This window comes from Cuculus canorus, chromosome 2 (genome assembly GCF_017976375.1).
Source record: "Cuculus canorus isolate bCucCan1 chromosome 2, bCucCan1.pri, whole genome shotgun sequence".
Lineage (NCBI taxonomy): Eukaryota > Metazoa > Chordata > Aves > Cuculiformes > Cuculidae > Cuculus > Cuculus canorus.
In genome coordinates this window covers 26,009,133-26,021,898 of record NC_071402.1, presented here as the reverse complement: position 1 = coordinate 26,021,898, position 12,766 = coordinate 26,009,133, and the positions used below count along the sequence as shown (strand labels likewise).

At 38.2% G+C, this 12,766-nt stretch overlaps 1 protein-coding gene across 1 annotated transcript in view; it reads right to left on the bottom strand.

Moving 5' to 3' along the window:
* RAD54B (RAD54 homolog B) overlaps window positions 1-12,766 on the bottom strand; it is a 67,729-nt gene that overhangs the window by 24,855 nt on the left and 30,108 nt on the right. The gene's annotated exons all lie outside the window — the stretch shown is intronic.

Genomic DNA, 12,766 nt, shown 5'->3' with positions numbered 1-12,766 from the left:
AAGTATTTGTGCAAATCCTGAAACAGACCATCCCTTCTGTTTGCAGCAACTCAAATGTTGTAACTAGGCCAAGATTAATTTAGATTTGTCAGCACTTACCTAATTGGAAGTATCATGGATGTAAATATTACTAGGACGTATTTAGGTTAATAAGGTTAAGAAAATGTAACAGAACAGACAGCAGTTGATTATAATATCAATTAAGAATAAACACATGCTTTCAAGACCTAACAATCTGACATAAGTAATGGTAGGTAAGTCCCCGGCACTACCTAAAGGAATACCTGTAGCATTCCTTTTCAGCACAGCTTCAAAGGGAGAATCAGACTAATTTTCATTAAAATACCCATGCATGCTGGTTAAAGGTTTAAATCGGTTCATTCCTTTGATTCCAGCTGGGATTCAACACAAATCTGTTAAAAAAAGTGCTTACGCCACAGACTAACCTTTCTAAAATTTCCAAGTGTGCTGGTATTTAAAGGAGAAGATACTACAGTAAACTTATGCTCATAATAAAGAGGCAACCTCATCAATCGTACATGAACTCTAAATATTATTAAAACCGTGAAACACCCATAAGTTACAAGCCTAGGCTAGTATTTACTAAAAGGTATTATCTAAATAGGAAATGCACTATTTATTAATTTATTTTTTTTACCATTAAATAGAATTTTCGCTAAAAGATTTATTTTCTCTATAGAACTTCATGCTAACACAGTGCCTGAGGGAGATGGGATTTTCCATAGGTGGATGTTCCTTCAGGGCATCAGCTAATATTTGTAGTGTTCTATGTGACAGATGCCCCCATCTCCAAGGGGTAACACAGCAGCTCCTGCAGACTGGCACATTGCAGAAGGATGAGAAAATGGAACAGAGCATGTCTTTATGAAATGTGGGGGATTCTTTGTAGATGAAACCTGGGAAATGAGCCAGAGAGCAAGAATAAATCCTTGCAGTTCTGCAAAAAAGGTACAATAGCTCTTGGATCCTCAGTAATCACAAGTGGTAAGATTTGGAGGAGTGAAGGGGGAGCAGGGGTTCAGAGATCAAACCTGTACATCACTAAAAATACAAAGACAATTTGATTCTATATTGAGTTTCTAACCATAAACTGATCCGACAAAGTAAATACAAGGCTGTTTTCTATTTGGTTTTCAAACTGAGTGTCTTAATCAGCAACTTCTATCCTTGTGTTAAGATTTTAAGGGACTGTCACTGCAAGAACTGGAGATATCATTGCAGAACTCCCTTCTCTCTTGAAGGATGGTCATCCATAAACAATGACCACCTCCTTGTCTCCTCCACTGACCTCTCACATGAGTTTGGTGACCCCTGAGATCTGTTTTATGGTCATTGCCCTTTTACTCAGGGAGTCCTGTGAATCGCCATTAGATTAGCTTTCAGGACAATAACAATTCTTCAAGCTCTCCTTACCCCAGCTTCATTTAAAATACTAGGAAAAACAATAATTTAGGAACAGGGCTGGAAACTGCTAGCATTTTGTAATAGTAACTTTTGCCAAAAAGTTCCTATGGGAAAACTGAAAAATAACAGCCTTGGCAATGCTCTCATTTCTTCCCTCAATTTATCTTCTGAATTACCATAATTTCTGTTGACAAAAATATCCAGTAACAATTTGTTTCTATGTTACATAAAATAATCTCCTTTCACCTGTAACTACACTACAGCTTCAGATAAAAGTGTTAAAGTTGTGGGGTTTTTTAAAAAATAAACATTTTTATGTAAATATAATTACATCTTCCATAGAATTCCCTGGAATAGAAAACCAAAACCCATTCATCAACAGTGATGATCAGGTAATTGCATTTAACCTTTTTTTTATCTTGTCATTTTTGTTTGCATTCAGCACCAGACTTAAATAACTTCAAATATTTATTCCAGTGCAATAGCAGAATATCCAAATTCACTAACTGTGTCAGGAACTTTTCAGGAATTGAAATAAGACTGGTATGGTATGCACAGGGACTAAGTTCACTGTTTGATACTGGGGTACAGAGAGCAAGTTTCAATGGTAAAACCCTTGCTGCTCACCGACCGTAGACTTACAAGTATCTTAAACAGAGCTGAGTTTGCCAAGATCCTGGAAGATAAACTGCAATTGGAAATCCTGGACTCTGCTGTTAATGAGTTTAGACTGAAAATAATAAGTAACAGGAACTATGCGTACACGGTACTAAGAGAAAGAACAGGAAATCATGACCACTCACTTCTCTCTCACAAAGCAAGCTGTCCAGTCTGGTTTCTTTAACCACGAAGAAACTCTAATAATCGACCTGTCGTTCCTCCCAGAATGAAGAGCTTGGGAACTTTTAAAGACGTGGGTAATAAGGCTTTGAAAAGCTTCCACAAATTAAAAAAAAAAAAAAAAGCTTTCTCTCTCTGGTTGAGAAAGCAAGGACTTAAGTTTCAAAATATAAACCATAACCTAGTTGATATGAGGAAAAGTTTCAGCAGCCTCAGGAAGGTGATGATTTACAGAAAGCGGGACAGGATCCAGGAGAGGGGATGGGGGAGCGTTCCAATGGCAAACTAGTTTAACCAGTTTCTGATGAGCAGGATTTAGAGAAAATGCATGGATTAAGTGCATTAGGTTACTCCCAATGCACCAAGAAAACAGCTGCATTATGAAAGACTACAAAAGGTAACTCAAACTTGCATTTCCAGCAGATAATACACCATAGCTTGCAGGACTGAAAATATGTTTCCGTAAGGACTGCAGCATGCTCCAGTGAGAAGGACACTAGACACTTCAGCCTGAGGTGTGGTTTAATGGATGGCTTAAGCCCATCCAACGACATGCTGCTGCCAAAACCCACCTTTCCTCCTCCACTTCTCATCCACCAGCTGCAGGCAAGCCAGCTCCAGTGAATCCTATCAGCAACTACAGTCAATACAGGGAAAGGATATGTGCAGTTTGGAACAAGGAGACGGAGAGGCTGCCCTCCTTTTTTGTGGCAGCTACTGTTAGGTTGGGGTAATTTTGAAGCCACGGGACCTGTCAAGTTATGCAACACCTCTATACCTGAACTTCCACATTGTAAATGTGTACGGAAAAATGGGGAGTTTCCCCTGAACCACCCTGAATGTACTAAATAAAAAGCACTTTTGAAACGCAAAAATCACAACTCAAAGACAACTTTAATATAAATTGTGCTCTATGGTACTAAGGAATTAAAAAGAATGGAAGGCAAAGCCAAGAATCTGAACTGAGGTAAAAGGAAATTTGGGCTCTGAATGAATCACAGCCAAAACTCGATGGCAGGGCTTTGCTGCAGCCTCTGCAGCCACTCCGCATGTGTGCTATCAATCTGCTCCGCAGAGCCAGCCTCATCTCCATCTTCTGAGCAGAGGAAGTAATCAAAAAGTTCTTTAATCAAATTAATCCATAACATTCAGAGAACAGATGTTTACATAGCAGCTAAAAGTCTTGTTTCATATGAAAGACCTGTATGCTAAACACTCCTAAGATACCCCAGGAATATTTAAAGAAATATGAGACAAGAGATAGCACCATCCTTCATTTGCAAAGCAATTTCAGTCTAGTGATAGACTTAATACTAAGCTAACATGTAAATGTATATTAGTGTGCTTCAAAAATGGAATAATATGCAGTAACTCTTCTCACAGTGCTTGTATGAGACTTTTATGAGGAGAGCAACCAGCAAGAGTTGAGCCGACTTGCCCTAAAACCACAGGAATCAATGACAGCTGGCATTACATCTCAGAGTCACTTGATTACAACCCACTGCTTTGTACCCCCCTTCCAAGCACAAAATGTATAAGTAATTCATCCCACACATATCTACATCATTAGAAAACTTACCTAAAGACTGATATTTCAAGCAGGAATATTTTCTTTCAAAGCCACATCATTTTATATCCAAAAGGATTTTTAAACAAAAATGCAAATACTCAAAAATTTTATTTTTAAACATCTGTGCCAAAGTCACTGTATATGCATCTCTTTCGTCTGAAGCTCCAACCAAACTAGCTTCTAGATTGCTGAATGTGCATTACTATGAGGATCTCCATTACTAGACCTTACAGCTAATAACTTTGCCAGGCCTTCATCAGTCCATACAATGTCTCCATGCCAGCTGTCTCAGTTTAAGCACACATATTCACACACAACGTCCATGAAAATTTTCAGTGAAAGAAAAATCACTGCTTATGAGAAAAACATTCAAGATTAAAGCAGTTTTAGTCACAATAAACTATTCTTCCTTGTAGAACCTCTAATAACTCAATACTCTGGAGAAGAATCTAAAAATCTATTGAGAAGACAGTGCTTCTTTTTTCTTTTGGCTGGGTTAAACTTTTTCCATTCCTGAAAGCTAAAAGTTCTTCGAAATAAATGCAGTTTGCACATTCTCTGCAGCTTAATTTCCTGAGGATTACACACTGGACATGCTCTAACTGAGGCTGAGAACAGCGTTCCCTGTAGTCACAGCTCTCCCTGCTTGAACCAAAGCTAGGTCTCTTCCAAGCATGCCAGCAGGGAATTTTCCCTTTTCCCTCTTCTTCACAGACATCATTTCCCCTCCCGACATGAACTGGGGAAAGGTGGCAGAGGGCACAAAAACCAGGTACAAGGCAGAGGAAACTGGGAGAAGACTTAAAAGAAATATGACTGCCAGAAAGAAAGGCTGATGTTAAGCCAGTGGAAAACTGACTAATGGGTAAAAGCCCGTAAGTCCGAGGTGGAAGCAGAGCCAGCAGAGAAAGGTTAGAAACCAGGCAGGAAGTAAAAAGAGTAGGAAGACAACATATGTTAGGAGAAGGGATGGGGAAAACCACTGGGGCAGACTGGGATCAGCATCCAATATAAGAGCCAAGAAGCAGAGAGAGAGAGAGAGAGTTGGGATTTTCTGAGCAAGAACTGATGCAAGAAAAACTTACTGCCCCTCATCTCTGACCCTCAAAATTCAATATTCACTAGAGAACATGTGGCTGAAAGCCATCAAGGGAAATCAAGGGAAGACTTGGGAGGAAGAAACGAGAACAGGAGCTGAATAGACAGTGACAGGGAAAATAAAGTGAAAAATGAAAATGGAAGAAACCAGCTAAGGACAACAAGGCATTGCAGTATAAAAAAAAACCTGCAGGCAGGTGAGCCCAGGAGGGTACTGGCTGCACAAGGATAGGAAGGGCACTCAGTACAACTCAGCTTCCTGGTAAACAGGGACCACTCCTCACCCATCATCCTAGTAGTTTAACTTCTTCTCTAATTCAAGTTTTAAGATTACCAAATTAGTCAACTTAAAACTGCTATAATTATTACACTGTTCCATATAATTTTACAGAACCAGATTTAGCTCTCCAGGTGGGCAGGGCTGCAAGGGGAGATTTAGGGGCAGCATAAGAGATGGAGGCAGTGAAGGTTTTGAATTGTATCTGTTTAAATAATGCACCCTGCAAGACAATCTCAAATCGATTCAGAGTTTAGGACTGGTGGAGGACTCAGAATTGGAGGAGAAATTTCTAGTGGACAAGCTGATGAAGGCAAAGCAGGAGTTAAAGTTTGGATCATCGAATCATTTTCCCCAAAGTCCCTTTGGTACATTCTGCTCTTCAACCTGAAAAATTTTTAGTCCTTTAGTTTCTTTGCTGTCAGCAAGCAAATGTGAAATGCTGCATGCCACAGTATTAAAGGTCTACAGTGAATTCAGTGACCTCCTAATGCAGTAATTCATTTTATTACTCCATGGGGTAAAGACAAAGAGTTTCAACCTTGTCTGTCTTATATAGATAAAAACATCAAATTATATGGAATAATCTGTTTAAAAATGTTAATTTGCTTTAAAAGCCGAAAGATTAATATCTACAACCTCCTGATACAAAACTACATCACCCACCCCTCACCCCCTATTACCATTAAGTGAATGTTCTACGGTTGCGAAGTCGAGCAGTTTGGAGACGTCAAAAATAAGACTGTTCCAGTGACCTAATCTGCCCTATTGAGTGCATGCACCAATGATAAAGTCTTTACAGAAAATATCCTGCACTACATTGACGTGGGACCTCTTGCTTATTCAGTGCATAGAACTGAACTGCCCCACAGCAGCAAGAAAAACTAGGCTGCTGCTGCCTACATGATCCCTGAGATGCTTGGTTGCAAACTGTAAAAGGTGCATGATGAAGCAGGCTGGGAATACAAGGACAGAAAAGTCCACTCCTGCAGTTAGATAAGCTGAGCAGTGCCTTAGAGAACTGGATTTTACTTGCAGGTCTTCTAGAGTTCCTCTGTGGTGTAAGGAAAGTCATCTAACACCAACTTTTCAGCAGTAAACATTTGTCTGAGTGCCTGACGTTTAATCCAGTCTCATTTGCAGTAACAGTGAACACTCACATGTTCAACTGGAAGTTGTGGTTTGGAAAGATTAACCATACAGTATACTAAAGCACTGAGGTAATGCAGCCCCAGCTGATTCAGTCTGCACCTTCAGTAATAATGGGACCTTTTTTTGTTTTATTCTCTCCATGCCTCAGCTCCCATTTTACCTCCTAGAAAGTGGAAACTATACCAACCTCTTGTCTCACCAAGATGTTGTGAAACGTAATTACATCTGTGAAGCACTCAGATACTATCATGATGGGCAGCAGAGAAAAAAAGCATTAGCTAATTAATTCAAAATCATTTGAATAGCATGCTGAAAACAAGGCATAAGTCCATAACTGAACATAGAGTTGGAAAGAAAATACTGAGTAATGGTTTACTAAGTGGACACAGTACACTCTGTGAAGTAAAACCATCAAGGAAGCCTACAGAAATATCCATAATCATGTAATTAATGACTGTACCCAACAGCACAAGAAGGCTTGATTTGGGTTGTGTGTATTTGCAAGTTCTTGAGTACTTGCGTTTGTAACTTTAATTTTCTTTTAACAGAGATGGTAGATTCACTTAATTTGAACAAGTAGGAACAATCCTCTCATCACCATTTAATGAAACGTTTAACTCTTAAGGTTATCAGCTGCAGGGAAGGGAGGATGAAGAACACACACTTTCAAAATTATAGCTCCATGACAGGAAACTATTTTTTCTAAACCTCTCATCTGTCTAAAAATCCAACTGACTCCAGCTTCCACTGTAAAAATTAAATGAACTAAGCTGCAAGCTTCTGCCAAGTCCACAGAAATAGATATGAAAGTCCTATTATCAAAGGAAAAAACAGCATCCAGAATTCTGAAAAGCTGCAGGCACCATTTGGTGGAGTGAAACAGACCAGCTCAGTAAAACACTGGAATCAGTCAAACGCCACCCAAATTGACTGTTTACTACACTTCTTAATGTCATCATCCATATGAAAAGTTGTTTTGATTAATTTGTCAAGTAAAGGTTCTTTGCTTCAAACAATGAATGCAAAAGTCATGTCAGAAAGCAACATTTACACTTGGGCTCTGTAAATATTTAATGTTATTGCAATAAATGATAGTCTGAATGGGGTATCAGTGGAAAAAGTCCAAATACTTAAATTACAAAAAAACCCCACCCCAAATTACTAGGAAATAGTTATTAGACTGTTACACAATCACAAGCTAATTGTAGCCATCTCAAAAAGCAGTCAATTTTTGAAGCAGCTTGCAGAGATGTAAGTATGCATCCTTTTGTGTTTAAGTGTTAATGGAAGGTACACAGCTAAAACTATACATGGTACTTCGAAAACAGTTTGGCATTCTCTGAAGCATTTGCTAGTACTTCTGCTGTTTTTTATTAAAAATAAAGCTGTATTTCTGTGTTATACAATATCTCTGTTCCTAAAATGCAAAGACTTTTAGATCTGTAACAAAACGCAAGCAGGCAGAAAGGGATTTATTAAGATTATGTATCCTTCATATTAACATCTGTTTTAGCATGTATTGGAAGGCAAAGCATTTTTAATTTACTGTATTTGGCCATCTTTGGTTTCCCTGGACTATAATAAAGAGTCCCTAGTACAACAATAATCAATAAAACTTATGCCTACTGTCGTAAGCATGAAACAAAATATATTCCTATCCTAAAATATTTAAACAAGACTTTTTAAAATTTATGACATTACCCTGGAAAGAGGCACACAAAGGATGAGTCATATTTTTGAGAATTTTCATGTGTTATGCAGCAATGATTACTTGCAGAGTGGCTGACAAAATATTTGGAGAAAGAGTAATTTTTCCAAATCAAGTTACACAACTTTGATGTACATAAATGTAATCCATTCTTTAGTCCAAGCAGAAAAGTAATATTTACAGCCCAAGCACAAAAACCTAGAGCTCTAGTTGTAATTCTTACTAGAAAAGCATGCTTACTGTAACAGGGAAGATGAGGGAGGAGGGAAGAGGAGAAATTTATCCTCGTGGAGGTAAGCCGTGTTTACTGTACTGCAGAATGTAAAAAGAAAAATAATACAACTTTAAATGCATAAAAATTCCAATGCAAATTAATAAGATGATTCCATGCAGGGAGCCTTAAGTTCAGGATGCCTTTAACAACCTACTTTGTGTCAGTCCAGCCTATTTTTGGTCCTGAGCTGACCACTTATATAAGGAAATGCTAGAAGACATCGAGATGTGGCAGCCTTCCATCAGCAGACTGAGTCCACTTGCTGTTCCCAAGGGACTGCTTTGACCCTTGATGTCGCTCGAAAGCCTCTGCAGCATGCACAGCTTTTATCAACTTACCGTATGTAACCCACATTGTGGGGGGTGTGCATATGTACGTACATACATGTGCATAGTCGGAGAAGGATGAGATTTATAAAAAGATAAATTTTATCTGAAATTCTCAAAATCTATTTAACTTCTGAACTGCTGAAAAACATCTTTTGTACCATCATGGAAGTCCACTTAGGAATCGCGTATTTTCAAAACTTGACTACAGTAAATCAGCACATCCAATTATACAACAAAAACTCTTCTGGAAGAAGCAGATTTCACCTAGCAGAAATAATTGTAACAATCAGCAAGCTTAGCCCAGTCCTTTCCTGCACACACATGACGAAGCACACTGAATCACCGTGCTACAAACCATATTTTAAAGGCTATTCATTATCTTTTTGCAGAAGACCTGGGCCTAGCTGTACAGTCCAAGAGCTTTGAAATCGCCACAGCCCCAAAAGAAGGGTGGTTGTGCTCAAGATACTTGTTGTCATCTGTCATCCTCTCTGGATCCTCACTGAGGCTACCTGGCATATTAGTGGCAAAGCTAGGGATACATTTTCTTGCTTTCATTCCAGGTGTGCACAGCTGAGAAAACCCTGTTCTGCTCCCAACGATGCAATGAGCTCAGGCTGGACAGGCTCTCCTAATTCAGAGATTAGGGACTACATTCAAGGGATAACTAACTTGTACTGAAAATGGCCAGATTCTATGTTTGTCAGTGACTTATGAAGTAGACAGACTTCAGTGAGGTCTTACAGGAATGATCAAAGACCAACTTGATAGCAAATTTCAACACTTTTCAAAGCACAGCAAAATTAAGAACACTACAAAGGAAAGATGATCAAAATTCAATGTTATCCAAAACAGAGCATTCTCCCCACAACCTGTCTCACAGAAAAAAAAGCTGAGACATAAATAGATGTGAATGCATATAAAGAATACCCACATTATAGCCTGAGAGGATGTAACCTAGCACGACGTAGTTTGGCCAAACTGATAGTTGATGCTACCAAAGTCACCCAGAAGCTCATCATGACATACAACCTACTGCCAAAGCTTCCTTACAACACAGAATACCATGAACATCACCCAGGTGAAACTTGCAGAGTTTAGAAGTCAAAAATAATCTTTTTTTTTTGCCTTACAAATGCATCCCTAAGCAAATGTCATGTTACAATAGAGAATGTAGCAACAGTAATACTATCCATATTGGGATGCTGCTGCCTACGGCAGGGCAGTTAGAACTACATGATCTTTAAGGTCCCTTCCAACCCAAACTATTCTACGATGATTCTATATTCAATTTTAGTTCTGTATTTCTGGTACATGCCACACATAAAGGTTTCAACTCCACAACATGGTATTCTTAACTTTTTCGACAAGTGGGCTAAGTACAATTTACCAGCAAACTGCTGCTAAGTATGATAAATTCCTTTCTTTCACATGACATCTTCAGTGATTAATAATAGATACGACTTAAGACTACAGCAACAAATTTTATGTCATACAATAGAAGAAACAAATAATGTGGGAGTAACTAACCCCAGGCAGTCCAAAATCTCTCCTCCCCACTTCCAAACTAGACAAACATTTTCTCCTGTTGTTTCACTGTTAAATTAATGAAAAAAAAATCAGTAATTTATAAATTTATTTACTTATTTCAGGCATGCAGAAAGTGCTGAGCTTTAAAAGCAGACATTTTTGAGACATCATTAGCAATACAGACAAGGTTTGTACAAAGACATACAAAGTAAATAAATGGCAACACACAGAATACTATGATCAACAAAATGATCAAGACTTAACGAAGCTGGGTCCTGACACTCACTAAGTATGGAGGGATGCCATAATAGAATGGATTTAATTATTATTTATGTTAAATTATGCTAATTCATGTGATTACGCTAACTACAGGTGAAAATCGAGAGCCACCAGGAAGCAGCCAAGAAACAATGACTTCTTTTTGAAAAAAATCTCTTTGCATGCATAAAATGCAAAAAATTCAGTGAGAATTTTCAAGTCTGCAGTTTTGCTGAGCAGCAAATAGAAATCAAAAATCAAGTGGAGTAACTGCTGATTAAGTAGTCAATAAAAATTATATGCTATTCTTCTTGCATGAATAACATGGTCAAACAAGGTGTTACGCTCATTCAGAGATATTTGGATACATCAACACATAATTTTGTGTAATCACTAGGATAAAAAAGTGTGAAAATTTCACAGCACCAAAGAAAGTCAGGGGCAGGGAACGCCAGCACCTGCAGGTGGCCGAGTGCTCCTTGAGTTCTCGCACCCTCATCCACCCCCCTTACACACATATCACAAGAGAGCTTTTCAACTACTTCAGCATAACTGTAGGTTTTACAAAGAAGAATTCAGAGATTAATTTTGCTAGCTATGATTCAATAAAACATGAGGAAATTGTATCTTTATTATGAAGGAAACTTTGCCCAAACTGAATGCCATTTAAGAGCAACCGGCACTACAAAAGCAACGTTGTTGACATCAAGGCAAATGCCTTCAATTTTAGCAGAGACAAACCACAGAAACACAGGTCAAAGAACAACTGAAATTTAGCCATGTGTTACACACCCAGCTAACAGACCGAAATTTTAACTACTGAAAACAACAAAATTTAAAAAAAAAACAAAAACAAAACAAAACTGAGACTTGGACAATGAGATTTCTCAAATTATGTAAGACCTGGACATTTAATTTAAAACAGAATAATAGCATGACTTGTTAGGAATACACACTGAGGAGCTACAATTAATGTATTTTAAAACCTTGAAAAATCCTAAAAGGCGTTTTTTTTAAAGGCTTCTCTTTGTTTTCACATCCAAAATCAGAAAGTAATCAACTTTATAGGAAAATAACACTTCATCATATTCATGAGTAACATTTTTATGATTTTACCAAAGCTGAAATTCACATGGAAGCATCCTAAAGCACTTTAAAATAAAGATACAAGAAATTTTAAACAACAGCTTAGCCAGCCAGCCTGGGTATCACAATTCCTCATTTGTTCCTCTCACTTACAAACAGCTCTCTTTTAATTATGAGCAACTTAACAGCTTTGTCCATTGGAAATCCAGTGGATACAAAGAAGACAGTATGCAAGCTTTAGTCTACGTGTTTTGTTATATGGGGAAAAAAATCCGAAGCCATAAAATGTGTAGAAATATAAAGGAAAGAAAGAAAGTGAAGCCAGTGAGATGGAAGATACTAGAACATAGGAGTACTACAAGCAAGATTAGCTATAATCTCTCCTGATCTTGGAGTACTTCTCTCTCCTACCATTTCTGCCTGATAAGAATTCTGATCTAAGGCAAGCACATCAACTGAGATGATTCCACAGGAACCGAATCACTCGGGCTGGGGAACGGACAGCAGGGAGGGACAAAAAAGCAAGATAATTAGGGAGCAGCCAATAAAATTATAGACTGATCATTAGAAAGTTACTCAGATGAAGTCACATAAGATGCTATCACAATTATCACAAAGTTATCCTAGTTACAGTTTTTTACTCCAATTCTAAACACAAATCCATTAGACATTGGGAATTCAATTACTCCTGGAGCCTGTTTATTTCAGTTGTCTTAGTAGAAGGACAAGAACATACGGTAGAAATTTGTCATTGCCCGAAACTACTCTGCTTGTATTATGTACCTTATAAACATGCAGACAAGCAATGGCACTGCCAGATACAGTGAAGGGAATAAGAGGACAAGAACAGGGGTGAAGAAAGGAAGGGCTTCCTACCACCTCTTTCACACATGCTAACAAAATAATATTTTCTGGAACAGTAAAAATTCATAGAACTTCAGGGTCCAGAAGGACCAGTCAAAACTGTGGTACATGTATGCACATTAGGAATCGGGAACAGACACTGAGAAATGAGAAATTTGACTCAGACAGGTAACCTGATACTGGAAAGCAGATGTGGAGTGAGAAAGAAACGCACATCATTCAGCACAGAGAGGTAAAAAATACAGTCAGCATCATACTGCACTGACGGAGCAATATAACACCACCGAAGGAGAAAATATTTCTGTAGTGAAAGGCAATAAATGTCAGGTCGCTGGTATAGAAACAAACAAGCTCC